This window comes from Thamnophis sirtalis, unplaced genomic scaffold (assembly GCF_051295495.1).
Source record: "Thamnophis sirtalis isolate CommonGarterSnake01/CBP01778 unplaced genomic scaffold, rThaSir2_p1.2 scaffold_6, whole genome shotgun sequence".
NCBI classification, from domain to species: domain Eukaryota; kingdom Metazoa; phylum Chordata; class Lepidosauria; order Squamata; family Natricidae; genus Thamnophis; species Thamnophis sirtalis.
In genome coordinates, this window is record NW_028261386.1 from 53,277,865 (window position 1) to 53,304,833 (window position 26,969).

Here is a 26,969-nt window from a genome sequence, read left to right on the forward strand (position 1 = left end):
CTGAGGAATATTTCTTTCTCAATATTTTTTCCTGTCCATTTTCATAACCAACTTCTTACTAGTATGTCTGTGTTTGCTTGTGATATATTTCCCCAATAAACTTATTCAATACAATATTTTCAGCACATGGAGATTGTTGTGGGAATGTTCAAGCTATATGTTTAGGAAGGAAGTCATTTTATATATTATGGCTGGGGAGATAAATTGCAGAATACCCACGAGGTCTGTTTCTGACAGTTTTGCTTTAGGACAGAGTAAGTACTTTGAAGGAGATGATTCTCTGTCTTTCCCGACACTTTCAATTTAACAGTTTAAACTCCTAAAGACTGTAATAGGCACAAAATATCTAAATTAATGCATTTTATACAGAATTGCATTTGGTCAATAGAAAGAAGCTTAGTGAAAGGCCAGGCTAACAGAATTAAAACATGAATTCTTTACCCATCAAAAACACCCAATTGATTCTAGTGGACAGCTTCTGGAACCAGAGCTGCTTTCAACTGATAAAAACATACACGTGATTGGGACCCAAGAGAGAAATGCACAGTTAATAACACAAATCAACTCCTCTTAATTTGTAAATCCCTTTTCATCTAGCAAAGTGTCCCCTACGTACAACAGGCATTTATTTTATTGAAAAAGATGTGGGCTTTTGCACAAGAAGCTTGTTATTAAAAATGGGATGGTTCCTGAAATGCTATTAATATAACTTCAGTGGGCCATCAGTAATATGAGATAATGTATGACCCTTACTACCTCTCTGTGGTTCTTCTGAATAATATCTGTTGGGAGTCTTTAGCTTTCAGTATGCTGAAATGGAAATTGAGATAGAAAGAGAAAGGAGATGGAGCAGACGAGGAGAAGAAGAGGGAAAGTTAGTCTACACTGTATGTCTGAGACTTGTTGCAAAGGCATCAACCAGAATGTGGGTTGGCTAATGCAGGAAGATTTAGGAGAGATCCAGAATGAACTAGATATGCCCCCCAATGGATCTCTATCCGAATCCCCCAATTGTAATTCACAATTCAGAGGCACCCTGAGGCACATACTAGGAGCTGGGATTTTTATTTTTTATTTTATTATTTTGAAGCTATGAGGTTGGTCTAACCCTTCTTAGCTTTTTGAATCAGCCAAGGTCAGCTAAGTGCTTAGCTTGGTCTATCATGTTGTACAAAGCCAGCCACAGTGAATTATATTAGCAGGACTTGTCAATTACAGTTATGGTGCTTTGGGGAAAGAAAGTTGAGAAATTCATCACAGAGCTATTTTATAGGTCAGTTCCCTTTGCTAGTCTTTTTTCTCTCCCAACAGCAGGAAAATTAAAGGAGTTTTGGTGATGTCTTGTATGAAAGAAAGAATTTGGTGTTTGCTTGTAAAAAGTTAGCTGTCAGTGCATTTTTTTTCTTTTTACTTTTCCACACCCATTATTCATCCAAATCATCATCTTTTCTTTTTCACTAACTGAGCAGAAAATGAAAAAACTATTTTCGTTCATCATAGCTCATTTTGGAACAATTTGAGGTGTTTTTTTTTTTAAAGTCCTGTTTTGTTATCTAGATACAAATACCAAAATGCTTCTACTTCACAAAACACTGCATATATATTTTGGAAATTATACAGCTGTGACCTCACCTATTTTAAATATTCTTTTGATATAAAGTGTCTCACAAAAAGATGTATTTTTATTCTTAATTCTTTGGCTTTGTATGGCTTCCATCTCAGTGATTCTGAGCAGTTTACAATGAGGGTGAAACAATACAAAGCATAATAGAAACCACAACAATATACACAACAGGCAAAATATCAAATCAATCTCAACAATATATTACAAAACAGGCTCTGATCTGTGCTTGAGAATATAACCATGTTTTAAGGCCTTGCAAAAGACTGACAGGGTTTGGGCCAATCTAATCACAGGGGGAACAGTATTCTTAGGCCACAGAAATAATGCAAAAGGTCAGTTGTTTTTATTCTTGCAAGACAACATCCTTTGATCACTAGGACCTCAGTATGTTTGGCTTAATAGATCTAATAGGATGGGTATAGAAACAACTAGAGACACATTCCTGCAGGTAACTTCTCCCTATGCCATAAAGAGTAATCAACATTTGAATTGCACTCAGATGCATATTGACAATCAATGTAGTTCAAGGAGCAAGGGGTAATATTTGCAAATGGAGGTGCAGTCTTAATTGCCCATGTTGCTGCATTCTGTGCCAGCTATGGCTTCTGGATGCTTATCAAGGGCATCTCCATGTCAAGCACATTGCACTTTTCCATTCAGGAGGTGGATAAACAAAGTGGATCTTCCAGGTCCAGGAAAGGGTGTAACTGATACACAAGACAATGTTGTGCAAAAGCCCTCCTGACCACAGTTGCTACTTGTTCCTCCCCATGTTGAAAGATCCCAAGTTATGCACCAGTTCAGTTTGTGATAGTATTATAGTCAGATGAGATGGATTTTCCTTGTATTGAGTCAGCTCTGAAACCCAGAGCCACTTAGTTTTGCTGAAGTTAAGCTGAAGTTTGTTCATCTTTGTCCAAACCATCAGCATCTTCACACACTGAAACAGAACCTTCACTTGGTCAGCCAGGGCATGGATGTAAAGCATCAGCTAATGATATCTCACACATGTCAATGGATGATCAAATGTTAAGCATGAGTGGGAACAGCACCAATCCTTGAGGAATAGTGCAAAGCAGGGGTTGTATACTAGATCACTCTGCCCATCAACAACTAGAACAGTACCATACAGTAGAAACACTACCGAACCGGTAGTGGTTTGGTGGCCTGGGTCGCTGGAACAGGCAACGATCCAGGCCTGCCATGCCCCTGAACCAGTTCTCTGGGTGGTGCCATAGGCGCTGCCATATTGGTTTTCAGAAATGCAGAACAATTTTAATTACACTGTGCAAACACACACACAGCACATCAAGTGTGTGCACAAAATGCAAGCATGCATGTGGTCCATACATGAGCAAACCAGAAGTAGTGCCTGCCGGAACCCACCCCTAAACTAAAACCAATCCCAGAAGAAGGAGGAGGGCCATTCAGTGGTGGGTTCCAGATCCTGTCCTGACCGGTATGTTTGGAACGGGCCCGGCAGCATCCACATGGATGCACACAGCGTGTGTGCACATGTGCTCAGCATGCACATGTGTCTTACTGTCCAGTGATGCCTCCACAAGCCTCCGTGATGCTCCAACTGCTCAGTGGAGCTGTATGTGCTGTGCGCATGTGCGGAAGCACCAGAGACTTTAAAGGACAGGTAAGGAGCTTGGGCCGGCGGGTGGGCCCTCCGGAGCACCATACTGGAACGTGCAGGCTCCGGTAGGCCCCTATCGGGGCATATCACCTGCAACCCACCACTGGGGCCATTATAACACAGTGTCTCTGACTCCTAATCCCTGGACCTGTCCAAAAGGATACCCTGCCATCACATTTATGAGATGAGTGTCCATATGAAATTGATAAATAAACAAATAAATTAAAGGAAAGTTAAGTTTGTTCTGTAGGAAGTTTATGAACTGGACTCATCAGAGTTTGAAGAAATTATGTTTTTGAGTTATTGAAGGCCTAAGATTCACCAAACAAACTGAGAGTTGTAATATATAGACTTTTAGATTTAAAAAAAAACTAATGAAGACAAGCTCTGAGAAGCTTAGATTTTGAACAAAGTACTGAGTGCCATAATAAAAATAGGAAGACAATGTCTCTCTGAGCTTATATAAACTCTTAAAAACTTCATTTTGAAAAAAGATTTTCCCCCTCCTCTGTATTTTAAGAGACAAGAAGAGATGAATGCAAATAAGATATAAAAAGTGCAAAATGCCAAAGGTTTTGTGTACAGAAAACAGACTTCAGTGTATAGTATAGTACAGCATGGCATGGCACAGCACAGCACGGCACGGCATGGCACAGCACAGCACAGCACAGTATAGCATAGTATAGTATAGACTTTATTGTCATTGTACATCATTTATACAATGAAATTGTTGTGACAAAATTGGTACAATTCATGACAAAAATACAACATAAATAGTATAAAGAATAATACCTATGCAAGTAATTAGGGGGGAAATGAAAAAGAAAGAGAATCTAGTCATATATTTCCACTTATGCGTGGAGTGATTGTGGTTGTGTTTAAAAGTCTGACAGGCCAAGGATAGAAACTATTTTTAAACCTATTTGTTCAGCTGGATATGCTTCTTGTTTGTCAAGGAACTGGGTCTGGTAACTGCAATGGGTTTTCTTGTCCTTCCTCTACGTTGCCCTTGACTATGTTTTACAGTCGAAGAGGCAAAGCCTATCTACTTTTCTGACATGTCCCAGCTATCTGAATATTTAGGGTGAATTATTATCTCATCTAATGATTTTATATAGTTAATGTATAATTGCCAGTTTTTTTGTTTTAGATGACCATTTTATATCATTTCCCATTTTCAGATAAATTTAAGATTTTGAAGTCAAGATGGGGGAAAAAAGATGGGGGGGGGGAAAACTTTAAGATGCTGTAGTGATGAAACATATACTCATGACAACAATGACTACAAAGCTGCAAGAGGTTGAAAGGGGATTATATTAGAGGATTTTATTATTCCTTTTCTTATTGAAAGACCTTTAATGTGAATGTAGTGGTACTGTGAATTTAAAGTTGCTCTATCAATTAAAATAGTGTTTGGTGTGACATTTACAGCACTTCGTGTAAACTATACCAACCTTTTCCACATGTATATTTTAATCTGAGGAGTGTATAGTACATTAGCGAAGAAATAAAAAAAAAACTTAATTTACACATTACATCAGCTACATTGAAAGGCAATCAATTATATAAATGAAAAAAACATAACAATAAATCAGTGGAAATAAACACTAGAGTGGAGTGTTTTGGCAATTTTTTTCCACATCTTCTTCAGGAAGTTAGAAGATTAAAGCATAGTATTTATCAAACTGATGGTCTGATCTTCTGATCGTGTGTTAAAAATGTCCAAAGAATTCAGCCTTTGTGATTTGTTACACAAAATTACCTGATCTGTAGAACATATAAACTATCCATTTAAGATTACAAACCAGTTAAAATGTTTCAAAAAGCTAGTCTCATCTCTGAATAAATCTTGACTCCTAAAGATTATTGTACATGTATACATCCTAGTAGTTCTCTTGGCAGCAATAAAAGAGGGGAACTTGTATACATGCACACGCACAATGCACACACATACAAACACTAGCATAATTAATAATATTAATAATATGTTGAGACTGAATTTTCTAGGGGAACCATCCCAAAATAATACCAACTAAAGATTCACCGATTTGCCTGCCACTACTGTGGCCCATTTGCTCCTCAGATTAATGCAATATAACAAGGAATACAGGCTGTTACATCTCATCAAAAGATGACATATCATCAAGAAGGAAATATAACCTGTTCCACCCAGATATCTTGCAATTACTTTAAAGTATCACTCTCCACATTCTCAGGCAGCATGGGAGTAATAGTAGAATGTGTTTGACAAAATATCAAGTTGGAGAAGGAAGAATACTATGAAAGTCAAATGAAAAAAGAAGCATCCAAATCTCAAACTAATGTAATTTGAAATTGCTTTATACACTATACCAATTCATATATAACTAAGTCATAATAGAATAGTTTATTTTATTTACACTATGTAATCTATCTACTGCTTCAGTTCAAATAGACCATCAGTGGAGACCTAATTTTGATTATAAAATAATAAGATGACAATCAACAATACAGACAGAAACACCACCAGATGGATTCATAACTGGCTGACCAACCACACTCAACATGTAGTCCTTAATGGAACTGCACCTACATGGAAGGAAGTATGCAATGGGGGAGGTACCCCAAAGCTCTGTCTTAGATTCAATACTCTTCAATATCTTCATCAATGATTTGGATCAGAGGTTGAAGGAGAACTCATCAAATCTGTAGACAACACCAAGCGGGTAGGAACAGCCAACAGTCCAGAAGGTAGGCTCAAGAAACAGAAGGATTTTGACAGACTGAAACATTGGAGCCTATCTGAAAAAATGAAATTCAATTGTGAGAAAAGTAAGGTTCTACATTTAGTCAAGAAATACCAAATGTACAAGTATAGAATAGATGGTATCTGGCTCAATAATAGTAACTGCAAGAGGCATCTTGGAGTCCTAGTGGACATTCATTTAAATATGATCCAGCAGTATGTTGCAGCTCCAAAAAAAGCCAACATAGTCCTAGGCTGTATTAACAGAAGGATAGAATCAAGATTACATAAAGTGATAATACCAATTTATAATGTGTTGATAAGACCAACTTGGAATATTGCATCCAATTTTGGTCACCATGATATAAAAATATGTTGAAATTCTAGAAAAAGTGCAAAGAGCAACAACGATGATTAGGGGACTGGAGCAAAGGTGGGTTCCTACTAGTTCGCACCTATTTGGTAGAACCGGTTCATCAAATCTACCCAACTGATTAGAAGAGGTTCCACCAGTGGACCCGGAAAGCAGGGCACGCCTACAGAAGAAGTTCCAAATTTTTTTGAAACCCACCACTGGACTGGAGGCTAAAACATATGAAAATGGTTGCAGAAATTGGACATATCTTGCTTAATAAAAAGGATTGGAGTGACATGATAGTACAGTATTCCAATATGTAAGAGGCTGATAGATAGAATCCATAATATGCCTTTTCTGCTAGATCTGGTAGGACAGGCAGATGAAATCTGGGAGGCAAGACCTGAAGGCCTTGAAAAGTCAACATCAAAACCTTAAATTAGACCCAGAAAAGACTGGTAAGCAATGAAACTTGAAAAGCAGAGGTGTGTTCTACCAGAGACAAAAATAATTGCTTGCACAATTGCATTTTGCATCAGCTGAAGTTTCTGAGTATTCTTTAAGGACAGCTCCATGTAGAGTGCTTTACAGTAGTCCAATCTGGAGGTGACCAGTGCATAAGTGGCCATGAGTACAGCCCTCAATTTAGGAATGGGCACACCTGGACCATAATACAAAAATCCTCCTTTGTACTATAACTGTCACCTGCACATCAAACAGGATTTGTAACTCCAGGAGAATCACCAATTGTGCTTTGATTCTGTTTGGGGTAATGCAACCTAATCAAGTACCAAAGACGGTATAATCACAAAACACGAAAGCCTCAATACCCAAAAGCTGCTCATTCTGATTAGCGTTCAGTTGAACTCTGTTGTTCTTGATCCAGATTTTCACAGCCTTTACCAGGATAAAATGTCCACAGCACCGCTTAACTCACCAGGAGCAAAGATGTACAATTGGGTATCAGCAGTGTATCATGATGATTAGATGAGCTCACCCAGAGGTCTCACATAGATGTTAAATAGGAGAGGCGAGAACACCAACCCCTGTGGTATTCCACACAATAATGGCCAAGGGTGGGACCTCTCCTCCCCAATTACCACCAACTATAATCAATCCCATAGAAAGGAAGCAAACCAGGACAATACTGTGTCACTCATCCCCAAGCCTCTGACTCTAACCAGTATTTCATGGTTAATGATATCTAAAGCAACCGAGAGATCAAGGAAAGCAAGGAAGGACACATGTCCACCATCCTATCCATGCCAGAAATCATCCAAAAATGTGACCAATGCTGTTTCTACTTTCAAAGGGAAGTAGGCTAAGGATAAATCCCTGTAAAGTATCTGTTTTGTAATAATTTTGAGCCAGAGTATCTGATGGCATGGAATTAACAACCTGAATCCACAGGTTACTACATTATCCTAGGCATGTTTCCTCAGACAATACAATACATTATGTTTAATCGATTAAACTTTACATTTATGCATGGGACTGCAGTTTTAATTAAGATGAATATATGAAAAGAATTCTGTGTTAGCTATGTCAAATACTTAAACACCATACACCAGGAATTACACACACACACACACACACACACACACACACACACACACTATACATAATGAGAGTGAGACAGAGACAGAAAGAGATAGAGACGGTTACAGGAGGTGGGAGTGGGAGGCACCGTCCTAGGGTGGTTCTCCTCCTATCTCTCGGACAGGTCGCAGGGTTCGGTCCTGTCCCCCCTCCTCTTCAATATCTACATGAAGCCGCTGTGTGAGATCATACGCCGGCACGGGATTAAATATCACCAATACGTGAACGATACACAACTGTATCTGTCTGCCCCATGCCAACTCAGTGAAGCAGTTGAAGTGATATGCCAGTGCCTGGAGGCTGTCAGGGTCTGGATGGGAGCAAACAAGCTTGCACTTAATCCAGACAAGACCGAGTGGCTATTGATGTTGCCTCCCAAGGACTGTCCTGATATTCCACCTCTTAGCCTGGGGGTGAAATTATTCACCCCTCAGAGAGGGTTCGCAATCTGGGTGTCCTCCTGGACCCACAGCTGATGTTAGAACACCATTTCTCAGCTGTGACCAGGGGGGCCTTTGCCCAGGTTTGCCTGGTGCACCAGTTGCAGCCCTATCTGGACCAGGAGGCACTTTGAATGGTCACTCATGCCCCTGTCACCTCAAGACTGGATTACTGTAACGCGCTCTACATGGGGCTGCCCCTGAAGAGTGTCTGAAGACTACAGCTGGTCCAGAATGCAGCCACGCGAGCAATAATGGGTGTACCTCGGTTACACCTATCCTCCGTGAGCTGCACTGGCTTCCTATCAGTCTCCGGACTCGCTTCAAGGTGCTAGTCATTACTTTTAAAGCCCTACATAGTATAGGACCTGCCTACCTGAGAGACCTCCTCCTGCCATTTACCTCCCAATGACCAATAAGATCACACAAGTTGGGCCTCCTCCGGGTGCCGTCGATCGGACAATGCCGGTTGGCAGCTGCCCGAGGGAGGGCCTTCTCTGTAGTTGCACCGGCCTTGTGGAACGAGCTTCCTGCTGAGATCTGGACCCTCACCACCCTCCCGGCATTCCGTAAAGCGACTAAGACCTGGCTGTTCCGGCAGGCCTGGGGCTGTTGAGTATTCCAGCCCCATTTGATGAAATGGATGCTGTGTTGATTTTAATTTTGTAATTTTAAATGTTTTAAATGTTTTTATTTGTTGTTTTTATTTGCTGTGAGCCACCCAGAGTCCCTAGGGAGTGGGCGGCATACAAATACCATTAAAGTTTGAAAGTACCATTAAAGAGAGAGATGGGGGGAGGGAGGGAGAGGGTTCTAATTGAGACTCATTAAGTTTAACTCTCATCAAATAATTATTTGACCAAAACTTTAGACATTAAGAAATCACTATCTTGAATGCAGATACAATAGAACTACATCTCCATGTTTTCAGAACATTCTAATATTATGGCCTAGGTTTCCTCATAGATTCCACTAACTACTGATTCTTCTGATACATGCATCCATGCATCCTATAACTTATAACCAACGTCCCACATTATTCTGCCATTTCTTTCAGTGGAACTGAACTGATTTAAATCCAGTTTCTTGTCTAAAATATTTTGTCATTCATAGCAGAAGGTCACAGAGAATCCCTGGCTGGAAGGCTGGTCCCTATCACCATTTAACAACAGAGTCATCAAAATGAGTGAAAGTAGGAGCAACTATCTTCCTTTAGGGAATTACTCTAATCATTTTTTTCATATAATGGTGGCTATAAGAAATAACTCAAAATCTATATTGGGACAACATTTTTATCAGGTCAGTTCAAATGTCGCAAGAATGTCACATTTTCAAGATCTCCAGTTCATCAAACAAAAGCTGAGGAAAGTGGAAGGGAAGAGTTGATTTAATACTGAAGTCTTAAATTGCTTAAAGCTACAAAATGGGAATTGGTTGTGTATACATTTTTCAATATATTTTTTTTAAAAAAATTATCCAGTATCTGTTCATAAGAAGATGATAATGCCCGTTGGCTTATTAAAGCCTCATGGGAGCAACTAGCTTTACTATATAAACCTTAAATTGACTCCAGAGTATTATTTTTTTAACAAGAAAGAAATTTGGTGTCTTGCAAAAAAAACAAAAAAAAACAAAAAAAACCCAAACCCAGCATTTTCAACTTGGCCACAGTTTTGCTTGGCATACAAGTGTATTGGTCACTGGGATTTGGGGGCACGAGGAAGAGAGAGAGAACAAAACATGTTCTTTCCTCTTGATCCAAGTAGATATTTGAGCAATCAGAAGAGACTTTAAGGACTTGCTGACCATAAGACCTGGACAGCAAGGTGAGGGTATATTAAAACAGGTAGTTTCTCAATAGTTTTTCCAGTTCAAAATGATGGCACAAAGTCAACAACTGGCTATGCAATTGTCATTAAGAAAGGCCCAGATTCTATTGGCTTGTGCTAAAAATTGGGGATGAAGTATTTAGCAGGTATTGAACAGGATGGCATTAAACAGCAACCCACCCCCCCAAAGCAGGGGATGGGAAAATAGCAGAACTGCAACCAAGGCGCAGAAAAAGCAAAGACAAAGGGGAAAAGCAGGATGAGGATTGAATGTTTCTGAGTCCACCACAACAGAGAAACTAATAGGCAGTATCAAAAATATAAAAAGTTTCTACATCAATGCATAGAGTATGGGAAATAAAGAGAATTAACTGAACTGAAGGAGATAAATATATGATGGGATGGAATAATATTCCTCATTGACTAAATAATACTCATGATTGGGAAACATCACTGGAAAAATTTATCCAAACAAACTCAACAGAAAAGTTGGAAGTCTTGTACTGTGTATAAAAATATATACCTGTCCAGAAATTTGGGAAACAGAACATGGAAATCCTCTGGAAAGTATTTGGGTAACAACAAAAAGAGAGGAGAAAAACAAGATATCACTATGGAAGTATGTTACAGCAGGGATCCTAGTGGGTGGGTTCCTACCGGTTCGGAACGGTTTGGCTGAATCGGTAGTGGTTTGGTGGCCTGGGTCACTGGAACTGGCAATGACCCAGGCCTGCCACGCCCCTGAACTGGTTCTCTGGGCACCGCCATAGGCTTTTTGCTTCTGTGCATGCGCAGAACAATTTTTTTTATCAAGCACTCAATTGCAGCGCAGCCACAAGTGAACCAGCAGTAGTGACTGCCAGAACCCACCCCAACCCCCAGTCCTTGGATTGGCACCGGTCCACAGCATGCCAGAAACTGGGCTGCACAAACAAATGAATGGATGCAGGCAGCATATGAAATTATGCCCTTTCCGGTCCACAGAAAAACCTTTGTCCCTGGTTCCCAAAAGGGTGGGGGCCACGATGTTACAGAACACTGGGATGAGCAGAAAATACAGATAAGACCTTTGTGCATCAAATGAACTTCTAACTCTGCCAATAAGTTCTAGGAGTCAGGGAAGTGCCAGATTGAATCTCTCCCTAATACTTTCTCTTTTCCCAGGATTAAAATATATTTCTGCATATTAGATTTTTTTAAACAACAGTTTCTGAATAATTTCAAAAGGACATTTCCATGACTGCCTACATTTGATATGTAGCATAGACCTGTAAAAATATCTGCAGAGGGCAGTTTTAAATTGTAAACTTTTCTGGGAAGCCTGAAATGTATTAACTGAAATAATAAATAATATGTTAGATTGATTCAGGGCTGTCCATGCTCTCTTTACTTGGTTTCATCACCCTGCCCTTCTGTAGGTGTGAATGTAATAACTCTTATGTCACACTGGTGAAATACACTCTCTGGAGCTTTCAGAGTTTTAATTAACCACATAGGTAGCCAAAGAGCAATATATATTAACATTTTTATTAAAATCACAGATAAGAAATGGCATTAATCAGCTAGAGAATTTTTGCCTTAGCTTTCCTTAATGGATCATATTAGTCATTAGATCATTTCAATCAGCACTGTGTAAGGAATTCATTCTCTTTAGCTCACTGTTTTGTTAATATAACATCCTTATGAATTATCCCCACTTTTAGAAAATAAAAAATAGATCCTTCCTTCCTTCCTTCCTTCCTTCCTTCCTTCCTTTCTTCCTTCCTTCCTTCCTTCCTTCCTTCCTTCCTTCCCTCCCTTCTCTTTTTCCATGGCTTCTAAAGAAAAACCAAACTTGTTAAGTTACTAAGAATATTGAGCAAGACACAACAAAATGAAATAACCAGGCAGAGGGATCAGCTTTGACAGTTTCTATCATGTTTTGATTTATGTTCTTGCAGTTTTGAAGTGCAAAAGAAATACTAGCTTTCAGAATATATATTTTGTCTTGTATATTCACTCCCTCCTGACATTAGCTATTTAGCTGAAGTGTAATTTAGGCATACAACTGAAACCTTCATCCAAATTCACACATTTCTTGCTTTACAAATAAAAAAACCCATCATCATCAACAACAACTATTGCTGCCTGCTGCTAGAAAAGGTCAGATTCAAAAATATTTCTGATTATCAGTACCCCAAAAGTCTGAGCCTTAGGATATACACAATGACATAATTTGTATATTCAAACATGCATATAAAAGTAAAAGTAATAAAAGTAGTAAAGCACTCATGTACTTAAAGAAGGAGGTAGGGGCTTGATTTACTGCTATTTAGCACAGGAATTTCTATATCAATCTTCAAAAGAAATACTCTGAGTACTTGGCATCAAATAAAAACATAAGAGCCATTGAAATACAAAAACCATCAGAAATTGTCTCCGCAAAGTAGATCCCAAACAACAGATCAGCTTGGCTATATCCATTAACTATAAATAAGAAATATAAACCTAAAGGTAGATAAAGAAATTGACAGTCCTTGAAAGTCAAATAAGGCATGGAACAGACAGACACTAGAACCAATTAATATTTTACTTGTCTGAGTTTCTGGGTTGTATCATAGTACTACCAAAGTGTCAGAAAAGGTTTCTTTGCTAACACCACAGATCATGAATGTGAACTGCCGTTCTTTAATTTTCATGGTGTAATTTAGGAAATTATCTCCCCTGTTGCTCAAATACCTACTTTTCAAATTAGATGAAGAACCTCTGTTTGCAATGATGTCAGAAAATGAGGTAGGTCTATGAAAACACAGTAAATATCAGGGAAATTTCATATCACTATATGAAAGTTAATTTGATTTAATCTGTTGAACTGAATTTAATCTGCTTTCAGAATGGGAAGATGATGAACAAAGAACTCATTCTTTGAGAATATTAAGCCACAATAAAATTAAATCCAACTGAGCCACACTCCAAACCAAATCAATACCACTGCTCCATGCAAAGATGCACATTAAAGTATTTGTGACAGATAGCTATCCAATATCTGCTGGAGAAGTGATATGTAAAGTTGTATTTGTCTTCTTTGTGGCAATATCACATTACTGCTATTCCAATATTATTTTTTTCCAGAAATGTTCTTACTAAACCAAATGTCCTCTTTAGACATGCATTTCAATTCTACTTCTTAAATGCGTAACTTTGTTTTTGTACCCATTAAGTATCATTCAGTTATTTTCAATCTATTTTTCTAACTTATCAAAATCAGTTTCAATCTTGTCATCTAAGGTATTGGCTCTGACATCCCTTTTAGTGTCATCTGCAAATTTGATAAACATTCCTTCCACCTGTCAGTCTTCACAAAGACTGATATTGAAACCGAAAGCCTTCAAATCCTAATGATATATTTTTATTACAGAAACTAGAAAAGATGTCAAAGTGGAGAAAACTAGCAACCACAATACTAAAGATACCTATTCAGCAGATCCAAGATTCAAATCACACATATTCTCCTGTACACAGGAGGTACAAGAGAAAGGAGGAGGTACAAGAGAAAGAAGAGAATTGTAGCTACAAAAGACAACATAGAGGCTTTTTCTAGCAGGCAATAAGATTTTTTTCTGGTGGTGCAGTGTATCTGGAAGCATACATTCAAAAGGGGCAAGATTTACATCATGACACATCATTCACCGTCTTCCTGATTTTGACACACAATGGAGATACACAAATATACAAACATGTGCAGAAAATGCAGCTGTAATGCTACTGTCTTAAGTTGAGTTGAAGGCTGGAGCCTAGTCAAACTGTGCCAAACTAAGTGTTTAAACATTTCTGAGTAAGCATGACACAAATCAAATGTTTAAGCAGCTGTATCTTGTATGTATGTATGTATGTATGTATGTATGTATGTATGTATGTATGTATGTATGTATGTATGTATATTGATTTATATGGTCATCTGTATAGTCATATAATTACAATGGGAAGTAATTATCTCTTAATTTCCTCTCAAAGAGTACCATTACACTGAAGAATATTATTGATGAGAATGGAATAAATAAATAAATCAACTCCTTAATTAAATTTATATTGTTAAGTAAATAGGTCATCTCATTAACTTAGTAAACAGAATTTGACTGAAGACAGCTTGTTGCCCTGGAGGCAAGCTTAACAATTGGCCTATTAATAATCTGTTTTGCTTCAGCAAAGATTCAAAATTTATTTTGCTGTTTATTTATGTGAATGTAATTTAAAAGAAAGCAAACAAGTTTTCTTGGGGAGAGAAGTCCATGACACGATGAGCAAGTCCTGAGTCTTTGTTATTTAAATTCCAGTCATTCTTCTCACTCTTGGAACTTGTGTGAAGAAAAATGCTACTGCTTAAAATGAACTTTAAGTGTTTGAACTAACACATGATACATCATCTTGGAAAAAAGAAATTAAAAAAAATCAGTTCAAATAATCAGGGCATTTAGTTCTTATGGTGAGTACAGTCTGAAGGTTTCTTCTCTGTCTGATTGGCTTACTACATTTCCTTTAAGGAAAAGATGAGGGAGATAATTTCTTATATTTTTCTCTGCTCTCAATTTATCCATATTCCTTGACATAACCTCTTCACTCTGCTAAAAAAATGGAATATCAATTTATCTAATTGAATTTTTCTACAAATATACTGTAGCTAACTATAGATTCACTTTACTTTGCCTCAAAAGGAAAAAAAGAACACTATTTAACTGTAATATCAGAAATTGTAACTATGACATTTTAACTGCAGTGTAGCTTTCTAATAAATATTGTCTCATTTCATTGAGAAATAAAATAATATGAATAGTTGTTAAAACCTGTTTTAAAGACATGGAGCTCAAACAGCACCATTCCAATTTCTATGTAATGAGGCATATATCCTTCACTCATTTTTATCTTGGCCTTCCTTCAAATTGTCTATTATTTTGATAATGTCCCATTCCCCTGAAGTATTCCATTTAATTATACAGTACTATCATTCAGAAGTTGGAGTTCTTTGGATTCACATTCTAGAATTTTAACGGGCTCAAATGGACCAACTATTGTAGAAGGCATTATTATTAAAGCATGTGTTTGATACTAGAATTTTTTTTAAAGAACAAAGATATTGTATATCTAATCATATATCTTTAGGTGCATAACAATACACTACAGGAATTCCTCAACTTACGACCATTTATTCAATGATGGTTCAAAATTATGATAACCCATGACCTGTGCCCAATGTTATGACTATTAAAGTACCCATACAGGCATAAGAAAAAAGAACTGAACCCACTCTTACAGTACTTTAGAAGCCCCATTTCCCAAATCATATGATATATGAAGAGGAAACTGCTCTCAAAACGTATACCAGCTACACATTACATCCCATGGTCAAGAAGAGCCAGAAGAACAACTAGATGTTCAGCAAACACTGAAGTTGGAATGTCATTACCACCATCTCCATTACAAAGCTATATTGCTAATAGGAGGCATAAGATCCTGGATCTAGCTTTAGTCACCCCTTAAGACTGTTTGCCAAGGCTCAGTGGAGAAGTAACATCAGTATGCAAGAAGATGCCAATAGAGCTCCCATGACAAGCCCTATTATCTCCATAACTCAAACCAATGAACTGCTAAATGCTACAGCTGCCATAATTTTGGAAATGCTTGGCTACATGATGAAAAAAAGTGTTATATATCTTCCCTGGAAAATTAGGTTAAAGGCTAAAATCAAGGCAACTTGGAGAGAGTTTAGTTAGCTGGTGGGATCACAGAAGTTATGAAAACTAGGGATAAGACTCAGGACCTAACTCCATCTGGAGACCTAAAGACTATAAAACAAAGGTTCACAGCACTGGATACCAGATTAAGAAAACGCATTTGAGAAGCAAAGGTCAAAAAGATAAATGTCCTGTTTTCCAAGAACCATCCAAGGCATTCTGCCAACACAGTAACAATAGAACCACCAAGAGCAGAAACTGAACAGTACTGGAAGAACATATGGGGAAAAGGGGAAACACATAACATCTTGCAAAGTGACTGCAGGACCTGAAAGGAGATGACAGCAATCTCCAAAGACAGGAATCACTCATCGTCACAGTAGCAGACATCCAAGAACAGATCAAAAACATATAGAGCAGGACAGTATCTGGGCTGGGCATGATCTACCACTATTGGCTAAAAAAAACACACTAACAGTAGTGTATGAACACATAGCAGCACATATGAACCAGCTGCTAGCAACAGACTTCCATCCAGATTGGCTGATACAAGAAAGGACAATGCTGATCTTTAAAGATCCCTACAAGGGAACAATACTATTCAACTCCTGGACAATAACCTGCCTTCCCACAACATGAAAAGTTGTACCAGACATCATAGTTGCTAAGCTACAGGACCCTGATGGCCCAATATATGAAGACAGTTCAGACATTGAGAATAATGCCATCATAACCAGCAAAGTATACACTAAACAACCAGGTAGTTAGCATTGTGTACAAGAACATCCGTACAGTGTATGGGCTGAACTCTTCCAGCTGCAGATGGGAGATTTCACAGAAGTCATGGAGAATAACAGGGCTAATATCCTGTGAGATTTCCAGATACAGACAGACAGGTACTGGCCAATCAATCAGACACTATGGTAGTAGACAAGAACCAGAAGTCAACAGTGGTGATATAGTAGCAACAGACCATCAGGAAGAAGGAGTGTGAGAAGCTGGAGACATACCAGGGCCTGAAGGAAGAATCAGAGAAAGCCAAGGTAATCCTAGTAAAGAAGCACTTGATATTCCTATGTTTGGAGAGTAGCTCTGACAGATCACAGATCACAGGAACAGCATCATAGTTCTCTCTGCAGAAGAGTGCAGTGCTAGGAACAACTAAGATACTGCATGAAACCTTCAAACTTCTATGCCTCTGGTAGGGACACAAGATTGAGGAAGACATATACCACTCATAGGATGAGAAGGGAATTTTATATATGGATTAAAATATAATAATAATAAACTCAATGCATTTTCAGGAAGGTTGATGTTGATGCTATTATACATCTTGGCACAAATGTTCTGTCCCAAAAAGATGTACTTTCTGTGCAGAATGATTTCCAGAGCTTGGGATACGAACTTAATAGTATAGGTTGTAGGCTTATCTTCTCAAAGATTATACCAGTATATAAGGAACAAAAAGGGAAGGGCCAGCATGTAACAGAGTTTAATGTGTGGCTAAAGGAGTCGTGTAAATGGGAAGGCTTTGGTTTTATTAGTCATGATGCCTGTAACTGGTCCAATGAAAAACTGTACAAAAGACATGGTTTCCACCCATCCAAGAAAGGGACTGAGTCACTTGGCATTAAATTCAGAGATTTTCTGGATAAACATTTAAACTGAACAGTGGGGACAGAGAATTAATTTATACAGAACATTTATGTCCCCAGCAATCTAAAACTCATAGGGTTATCAGTGCATGTAACATAGATGTTTATGCGGGTAAGATTATCAGTCCTGCTGTCAAGCAAAACCAAGCATTTAATAGTGAGTGCCATGTGCACGAATCATACAAGTTGCAAGAAAATAGGGGCAGTCAGGCATAACATAGGTTATGTAGACAGTAAACACAGGGTCAATCAAAATGGACAAATGTTTATACACCAATGCAAGTATGAGGAATAAACAGGGTGAATTAGAAATTCAAGTAAGTGAGGGTAGATATGATATTGTTGCCATTACAGAAACTTGGTGAGATGAACCCACAATTGGAACATACAGCTAGAAGGATTTAAATTATTTAAAAGAAATAGACCAAATAAAAGAGGAGGGGGAGTTGCACTATATATAAGAAATAACTACCTCTCTACAGAAATAGAGCACAACAATGATGAGAACTATCTTGAATGCATTTTGGTCAATATTAAAGAGGGGGGAATGACATTGCCATAGGTCTATACTAGAGGCCACCCAACCAAGCAGAGGAAGTAGATGAACTTTTTGCTAGTCAGCTAACTAAGGTATGTAGGAAGCACACCACAATAATAATGGGGGATTTTAACTACACTGACATCAACTGGGAAACAAACTCTGCACCAAGTGGAAGATCCAACAGGTTCCTAACAAACCTAGCAGAAAACTTTGTTTCCCAAAAGGTAGAGAAGGGAACAAGGGGATAGGCCATATTGGACTTAATTCTCACTAACAGAGAGGAAATGATAGGAGGTGTTGAAGCTATAGGAACCTTGGGGGCAAGCGATCAGGCAATACTGGAATTCAACATTATGCAAACGCAAGTTATACAACAAAGTCAAACTAGAGTATTGGACTTTAAGAGAATTAATTTCAATACATTTAGAGATAGCTTGACAAGGAGCCCATGGATGAGAATCTTCAAGGGGAAAACAACTCAAGAAGCTTGGGAAATTTTGAAAAATGAGATGATAAAAGCCCAGTCTAGCACAATACCAATGAAGAGGAAAAATAACAGCTCCCAAAAGAAACCAGCATGGCTGCATAAAGAACTCTCTGACAAATTAAAAGACAAAAACGATAAGTATAAAAAGTGGAAAGAAGGGGACATAACTAAGGCAAAATATCAGCAAATAGCCCAAGCCTGTAAAGATGAAGTAAGGAAAGCTAAGGCTCACAACAAAGAAATGCTTGCCACAAAAGTAAAAATAACAAAAAAGCTTCTTCCAACATGTTAAAAACAAGAAAAATTTAAGAAAACAATTGGTCCATTGCTGGGAGGAAATGGCAAGAAGGTGACAAGCAACAGGAAGAAAGCAGAACTATTTAATTCATTTTTTTGCATCTGTCTTTACACAAAGGAAAAAAGAGTCCAACCTATCAAAAACAACACCACAAAAATCAGATTAGGAATACAAATTGAAATAGGGAAGAAAATGGCAAGTGAGCACATGTCTACCCTAGATGAGTTCAAATCACCAGGACCAGATGGATTACACCCTAGGGTTCTGAAGGAACTGGCAGACGAGATCTCAGAATCACTGAACTATATCTTTCAGAGATCCTGAAGCACTGGGGAACTGCCAGAGGACTGGAAAAGAGCTGATGTGGTTCCGAAAAGGAAAAAAAATAGATCCAGGAAACCATAGACCTATCAGCCTGACTGCAATACCAATATTCTGGAAAAGATAATCAAGCAATGAATTAGCGAACACCTAGAAGTAAACAAAGTAATAGCCAAAAGCCAACATGGGTTTGTCAAAAACAGAACATGCCAGAATAATCTTATTGCATTCTTTGACAAAGTGACAAAATTAGTGGACCAGAAGAATGCCATCGATATAATTTACTTGGACTTCAGCAAGGCATTTGATAAACTGGACCATAACCTACTACTAGATAAAGGAGAAAAATGTGGGTTAAACAGATCACCACCAGATGGATTTGTAACTGGCTAACCAACCACACTAACGTGTAGTCCTCAATGGTACTGCAGTACATGGAGGGTGGTATGCAGTGGAGTACCCCAAGGCTCTGTTTTAGGCCCACTACTCTTCAACATCTTCATCAATGATTTGGATGAGGGAATAAATAGGGAACTTATCAAATTTGCAGATGACACCAAGCTGGCAGGAATAGCCAACTCTCCAGAAGATAGGCTTAAGATACGGAAGGATCTTGACAAACTTGAACATTGGGCACTAATAAAATGAAATTCAATGGTGAAAAAAGTAAGGTTCTACATTTAGGCAAGAAAAACAAAATGCACAGGTACAGTATAGGTGGTACCTTCCTCAATAGTAGTAACTGTGAGAGGGATCCTGGAATCCTAGTGGACAACCATTTAAATATGAGCCAGCAGTGTGCAGCAGCTGCCAAAAAAGCCAACTCAGTTCTAGGCTGCATAAACAGAGGGATAGAATCAACATCACGTGAAGTGTTAATACCACTTTATAATGCCTTGATAAGGCCACACTTGGAATACTGCATTCAGTTTTGGTCACCACGATGTAAAAAAGATGTGGAGACTCTAGAAACAGTGCAGAGAAGAGCAACAAAGATAATTAGGGGACTGGAGGCTAAAACATATGAGGAACGGTTGCAGGAACTGGGCATGTCTAGTTCAATGAAAAGAAGGACTAGGGGACACATGATAGCAGTGTTCCAATATCTCAGGGGTTGCCACAAAGAAGAGGAAGTCAAACTATTCTCCAAAGTACCTGAGGGCAGAACAAGAAGTAATGGGAGGAAACTAATCAAGGAGAGAAGCAATTTGAAACTGAGGAGAAATTTTCTGACAGTTAGAACAATTAATCTGTGGAACAGCTTGCCTCCAGAAGCTGTGAATGCCCCAACACTGGAAGTCTCTAAGAAGATATTGGATAGCCATTTGTCTGAAATGGTTTAGGGTTTCCTGCCTGAGCAGGGGATTGGACTAGAAAACCTCCAAGGTCCCTTCCAACTCTGCTATTGTATTTATTTATTTATTATTTTATTTTTATTAAATATATTTATATGCCGCCCAATCCTGAAGGACTCCGGGCAGCTTACAAAAAATAAGAGAAAAAAAACACATAACGAGAAAAGAAACAGTTTAAAAACAGCAACATTCTCATACATTCATTCTAATTGGGGCTGGACCTCAACAGTGAGGTCAACAGCCCCAGGCCTGCCTGAATAGCCAAGTTTTTACAGCTTTCCTATTGTACTGTAAGGTAATGTCATGAGTCATTATTGGGAATGGTCATCTGATATTCATTAATACAGTTAATACTTGACTACATTAATGCAAAGACTGGCAAAATAAGCAGAACGTTCTAGTTGAAAGATAAGTTATAGAGGAGCCACAGAGTACTGCTTTCTAGTAAACAGTTGGAAAATTGCACCATTCTTTTGCTCAGTAGACTAATAGGATTGAGAGAAGTGGTGGGAAAAAAACGAAGAAAAAATGCATTGTTTGATGAAGAGAGTCTACTAATTAGAGACGGGCTACATAAGTGTGATTGGCTGGAGGGGATGCTGGGGAGTCTCCTCATTAGTCTTTGTTGTTTGGAATCCAAGGTTGTTAACTAGGGTTTGACTAAATAGAAGGCTAGCAGAACTCCAGGCTCATTTTTAAAGCACTTTATGGAAAGAAACAAGATTAAAATCTCTGGATGCAAAATATTTGAGTAACCAGCATGAAACCCCTGTTTATTTTCTCTCCAGTTGTTCCTTGCTTGTGTTTTTCTCTTATTAATTCCAAGATGGAATGCAAATTATTTCAATATACTTTCCAGCTTTCCAACACAGAAATAAGTGTTAAGGATTCTCTCCCTCCCACCTCACAAAAATGTACAGCATTATCTTACACATATCTATATCAAATTAATACCTTGCTGTTTTAAATATATAGAGTGTAGCAGCCTTAATTTATGTTGTATGAGACCACTTTGAAGACATAGCATTTCTTTTAATGGCTGTTTTATTTATAATTATATAAGCAGAGAAATATAAACAGGCTTTTACATGTGTAGTTCCACATAACATTCTCAGAAAAATAAATACTTATTTTTAGACAGTAACTGTTGCTTTTTAATATATTTTTTCTTTCCTACTTTTTGAAGTGACTCATCCTTCCAGATAACATAAAGAATTAAAAAATGGATGTAAAAGAGAAGATAGTAAAAAAAAAGTCATTTGTAGTCATCAAGTAGTGTGGCTCTACTGGTATTAAATTTCTGGTTCTCTCTAGGTATTTTTTTTTTTTAGTAAAAAGAGTCTAACTAATGAAAACAGCTCACCCACATTACTAAAATATTATATTACCTAGTACAGTGGTTTCCAACCTTGGCAACTTTAAGACTTGTGGACTTCAACTCCCAGAGCTTTGCTGGCTGAGGAATTCTGGGAGTTGAAGTCCACAAGTCTTAAAGTTGCCAAGGTTGGAGACCACTGGCCTAGTAGACTATTTTATTCTTAATAAATAATCATTCAGATAGTCAGAATTATTCTTGGTCTCCATAAATCCTCCAATAGACTGAAAACTAGATTGAGAATTAAAATGACACAGTAAAGGTTTCCAGAATACAAAAAGTCAATATGGCCACCACAACACTACCATGGAAACATTACTATCTGTGTTGCACATTAAAAACAGGCAGAAATTTATCACACCATTGCAGTTGCCATCTTGGCTTTCTTGATCCTTCAGGCACCTCTGGCCACCACGAAAATTCATTTGCTAAACAAAAAGCAATAAACACAGGCATTTCTATAGTGGTGGCCAGAGGTATTTGGGGGATCTTGTTCAAAGTGACAAAACAGTATAGCTCCACAGACAGCTACCTCCACTTCATACAGTATGTGCAAATGATGTCAAGAAAAGGAAAGCTTTCATGGTTGCACAATACTGTGTACATCATGTTGCCTCCCTGCCTTGCTGGCACCAGAGAGATGCAGGGGTGTGAAAAAGGGGAAGTTACCGGTCAAGAAGAAAAAAATTGAAAAACTTCAGTCACTATGGTTGAATTCTGTCCATCCATCTTCTTCTTGTTCCCAGTTATTGCTAGTCAATTTATTTCCTTTAAAGGTTTATATACCTTGAGGCTCATCTAGTGTTGGAATAAGAGGGGACTTGCTTGCATAATCCTGATACAACTAAGAAATATGTAAACTAGCGTCACACATGGGATGTAATCCAGATGAAGGCAATCTTGTGGGCACTTAGAAAAGATGTAGCTCAGGTATGTTTATGAAGATATAAGCTTACGTGCTTTTGAGGAGCATCACGTATAATAACTTCTGGAGAGCATTTTGTGGCGCTAAATGAATGTTAATGATTGGCAGGAGAATGTGCCTATGAACATTTGCATCCCCTTCCCATTTGCCTATAACAGCAGCCGAACATGTTGAATTATAGTAACTGAGGCTTTTTTTTTCCTGTGGTGAAATAAAATGATGAGGACAGCTGGCTGCATCTGCATATTTCACTGCAATGGCAATCTTTCCAAAGTTTCTTTTTTCTTCCTCTAATTTTATTTAGAAATCAGAAATGTTTCGCCATATGCTATCCTTTGTCTCCTAATTCCCAATTAGCATTGCCTAGTGCACAGCTTGCCTTCTTTTTCCTCCCCATAGTGATTATCATAATAGTGTTATAATTCTGCTTACAATCAAAGTTTTAGAAGGACTTATTAGATTTGAGGTGGCTTCTATGCAAAAAATAAATAAATAAATAAAAAAGCAGCATATCCAAGCTGTTTTAGAGGAGACACTTGTAATTTCTAAGATGGTCTTCATTCTCCTTCTTTCATGTTATTAAACAGATACTAGTACGGGTTTAATAACCAACACTGTGTAGACTTGCTTGGGGACTTCTTATTTTAAGCATTAGCATCTGTGCTTGATTAGATGCAGTCTAATTTTGCAAAAAGATGGTTCTTCTTTTTTTTTCTCCTAGACTTGGATAATCAGCTTGTTATCTAGATAGCACAAAATAATTGCCTGGCGACATTTGTGCAGCAGAAACAATGAGATAATGGGAGCTGGTTGGAAGACAAAAGCTTTTCCTTAATAAACAGAGAGAGAGAAAGAGACTGAAAGAAACAAAAGGAGAGATAAATCTTTGTAATGGTTAATATAGGAGCAGGGGATACACTGGAATGGATCAATGGTTTCTAAAAAAACAGCATTCAAATGCTTTTTAACAGAATAGGTGAACAACGGTTTGAGTGTTTGTAATCAGGTCTGTTCATTTATAACATGATTTTATATTATTCTTACTCTGAGGTTTGCACATACAACAACCACAGAATCCAAATGTAACTTTAGCTAATGCAGCATTTCAAAGGCATGTGTTAGACTGAGAGTCTAAGTTAATTTCTGGAGGCTTCAGAAATTTCTTCAGAATGAAATTTTTGATGCTTTTTGAACCCATCTAATCTTAGTTTTACATTTGATGGGCCTCTGTGTGTCTTTAATGATTAAAAATTAACAGCTCTGCCTGGGCTTTGATTATTTCAGTCCATTCATTCTCCAGAGCAACTTGAAGATATGTGCATTAAATTCCCAAAATGCTAGGTGGGAAATTTTGAGAATTGAAGTCCACGTATTTTAAAGATATTGAGGTTGAGATATGCTGCTCTACAGGATAGGTACTGTTGCTGTTCCATGACCATAAGGCCTGGCAAAAATGTCTTGAATTTAAACAGACTGTATTTTTCTACCTTAATTCTGCAATGTTGTACAGTGAGATCCAACATAAGAATCCACATTACCTGTATGGCTGGAAAACATGGATCAGGAGAAGAACTGCATTGTGATAAGATGAGATGAGAAGAGATAAAATAAGATTTATTATTTTATTTTTACTGTGAACACACTGGCACAAATTAAAATTTGAAATTTGAAATTTAATAGAATTTGTATGCCGCCCAATCCCGTGGGACTCTGGGCAACTTACAGAGCAAGATAAAAACATTTAAAATGTAAGAATAAAAATACAATTGTTAAAATTACACACCATCCATTCTATCTAAGTGGGGCTGGACATTAATCAACAGCCCCAGGCCTGCCGGAACAGCCAGGTTTTGGTGGCTTTTCAGAAGGCCGGGAGAGTGGTAAGGGTCCGGATCTCTATGGGTAGATTGTTCCACAGGGCCGGCACAGCTATAGAGAAGGCCCTCCCCTGAGGGGCCGCCAGCCGGCATTGTCAGGCCGACGGCACCCGGAGGAGGCCCAACCTGTGCGATCTTACTGGTCGTTGGGAGGTATGTGGCAGAAGGCGGTCTCTCAGGTAGCCAGGTCCTAAACCATGCAGGGCTTTAAAAGTAACAACTAGCACCTTGAAGCACGTTTGGAAACCAATAGGGAGCCAGTGCAGCTCAGGCAAATTCTGTTGCCTGAACTCAAAAGAAAGCATATATCTACCCACACATATACATATGCTATATACAGGTGAAACCTGGAAAATTAGAATATCGTGCAAAAGTTCATTTATTTCAATAATGCAACTTAAAAGGTGAAACTAATATATGAGATAGACTCATTACATGCAAAGCAAGATAGTTCAACCCATGATTTGTCATAATAGTGATGATTACAGCTCATGAAAACCCCAAATCCACAATCTCAGAAAATTAGAATATTGTGAAAAGGTGCAATATTCTAGGCTCAAAGTATCATTTTTTTAAAATTTTATTGTAAATATCAATTGGGTTTTTTTTTGGATACTTTATTTAATGTCCCTTTTAATTTTTGTAATATGTGTTTTCTTTTATGTTGTACGCTGCCCTGAGTCCTTGGGAGAAGGGTGGCATATAAATCCAATAAACCTCAAACCTCAACCTCATCCCAGTCTAATCAGCTAATTAAGCCATAACATCTGCAAAGGGTTCCTGAGCCTTTACATGGTCTCTCAGTCTGGTTCAGTAGGAATCACAATCATGGGAAAGATTGCTGACCTGACAGTTGTGCAGAAAACCATCAATGACACCCTCCACAAGGAGGGAAAGCCTCAAAGGGTAACTGCAAAAGAAGTTGGATGTTCCCAAAGTGCTGTATCAAAGCACATTAATAGAAAGTTATGTGGAAGGGAAAAGTGTGGAAGAAAAAGGTGCACAAGCAGCAGGGATGACCGCAGCCTGGAGAGGATTGTCAGGAAAAGGTCATCCAAAAGTGTTGGGGACTTTCACAAGGAGTGGACTGAGGCTGGAGTCAGTGCATCAAGAGCCACCACACACAGACAGATCCTGGACATGGGCTTCAAATGTCATATTCTTCTTGTCAAGCCACTCCTGAACAACAAGCAACGTCAGAAGAGTCTTACCTGGGCTAAAAAAAACCAGACCTGGTCTGTTGCTCAGTGGTCCAAAGTCCTCTTTTCTGATGAGAGCAACTTTGCATCTCATTTGGAAACCAAGGACCCAGAGTATGGAGGAAGAATGGAGAGGCACACACTGCAAAATGCTTGAAGTCCAGTGTGAAGTTTCCACAGTTTGTGTTGATTTGGGGAGCCATGTCATCTGCAGGTGTTGGTCCACTGTGCTTCATGAAGTCCAGGGTCAATGCAGCCATCTACCAGCAGATTTTGGAGCACTTCATGCTTCCTTCCACATACGAGCTTTATGGGGATGCTGACTTCATTTTCCAGCAGGACCTGGCACCTGCCCACACTGCCAAAAGTACCAAAACCTGGTTTAATGACCGTGGGATTACTGTGCTTGATTGGCCAGCAAACTCACCTGACCTGAACTCCATAGAGAATCTATGGGGCATTGCCAAGAGAAAGATGAGAGACATGAGACCGAACAATGCAGGAGAGCTGAAGGCCGCTTTTGCAGCATCCTGGTCTTCCATAACACCTCAGCAATGCCACAGGCTGGTAGCTTCCATGCCACGCTGCATTGAGGCAGTAATTGCTGCAAAAGGGGCCCAAACCAAGTACTGAGTACATATGCATGCTTATATCTGAGGTCGGATATTGTTCTATGTACAATCCTTGTTTTATTGATTGCATGTAATATTCTAATTTTCTGAGATTGTGGATTTGGATTTTCATGAGCTGTACACCATAATCATCACAATTATGACAAATCACGGCTTGAACTATTTTGCTTTGCATGTAATGAGTCTTATCTCATATATTAGTTTCACCTTTTAAGTTGCATTACTGAAATAAATGAACTTTTGCACGATATTCTAATTTTTCGAATTTCACCTATACATACATGTATGTATACCTACACCAATACATATATACATAGACACAAACGTACGTGTCTGTGTGTGTGTGTGTGTGTGTGTGTGTGTGTGTGTGTGTAACTGGTTT

At 38.4% G+C, this 26,969-nt stretch overlaps 1 protein-coding gene across 1 annotated transcript in view; it reads left to right on the forward strand.

The window, feature by feature from the left end:
• ALK (ALK receptor tyrosine kinase) overlaps nucleotides 1–26,969 on the forward strand; it is a 659,766-nt gene that overhangs the window by 248,026 nt on the left and 384,771 nt on the right. The window lies entirely within an intron of this gene.